Here is a 919-nt window from a genome sequence, read left to right as displayed (position 1 = left end):
CTGCTGAGCAGACCCTTCCCCACTCAGCCCCAACCTCTATCCCCACACTTCCTGCCACACCTTGGGCTGTGAAGGCTAGTTGCAGCCATATTCATCCTTTCCCCATTCCCCAAACACACAGCTTTTTTTTTCTTTTTCTGTTGTTTTTGGTTTTGTTTTTGTTTTTACCCTGTTTCCTTTATTTCTTTCTCTTTCCTGGAACCAATTAAAATCTTGCCTCCTCCTACACCTCCCCCCACTCCGAGACACAGGTGGGGGTGCCCGCCCTGCCTGCTCCCCCGAGGTCACACAGCATTGTACATGCCAGAACACAGCTCCATCGGTCTGGTCCCATTTCACTGTGAGCTCATTGAGGGAGCTACTTTCTCCCAAGGAGACTTCACAACAAAGGCTATGCTGGGGTGAGAAGCTACCAAACCCACACACTCATTTATTTATTCATCAGAACATCACTATTGGTGTTCTATTATGTGCCTAGTACTGGGACGCAGCAGAACGTCAGTTCTGGTGTGCTATTGAAGTAGTGCAAAGCTGGTCATCTCAACACAGATTTCAGGGAACCAGCAGTTAGTGTAATGGCTATGTCGCTGGACTCCCATGTAGTCGACCGCGGTTCGCGTCCCGGACCCAGTGGCTTAAAACTCACGCCGGGTGCGTGTGCGTGCGTGCCCAAGATCCCGAGAGGAGAATGGAGGAGAAGGGATTGCGGCATGACCATCCCCTCTGGGGGGTGATTTCTCACTTTCTGTCTCTATGTCTCTCTCTGTCTGTCTGGCGAGCGCACGCACCCTATAGCAAAAAAACTCTCAAAAAAAAAAAGAAAAACAGATTTCAAGTTTCAGTGGCCCCTTGAACCCATGGGATGGTACAGACACCAAAAGGCCAGAAACGCTTGAAATCAGGGGCCAGGAGCTTCGGT

This window comes from Tupaia chinensis, unplaced genomic scaffold, assembly GCF_000334495.1.
Source record: "Tupaia chinensis unplaced genomic scaffold, TupChi_1.0 Scaffold000602_1, whole genome shotgun sequence".
Taxonomy (NCBI): Eukaryota; Metazoa; Chordata; class Mammalia; order Scandentia; family Tupaiidae; genus Tupaia; species Tupaia belangeri.
This window is presented reverse-complemented; position numbering follows the sequence as displayed.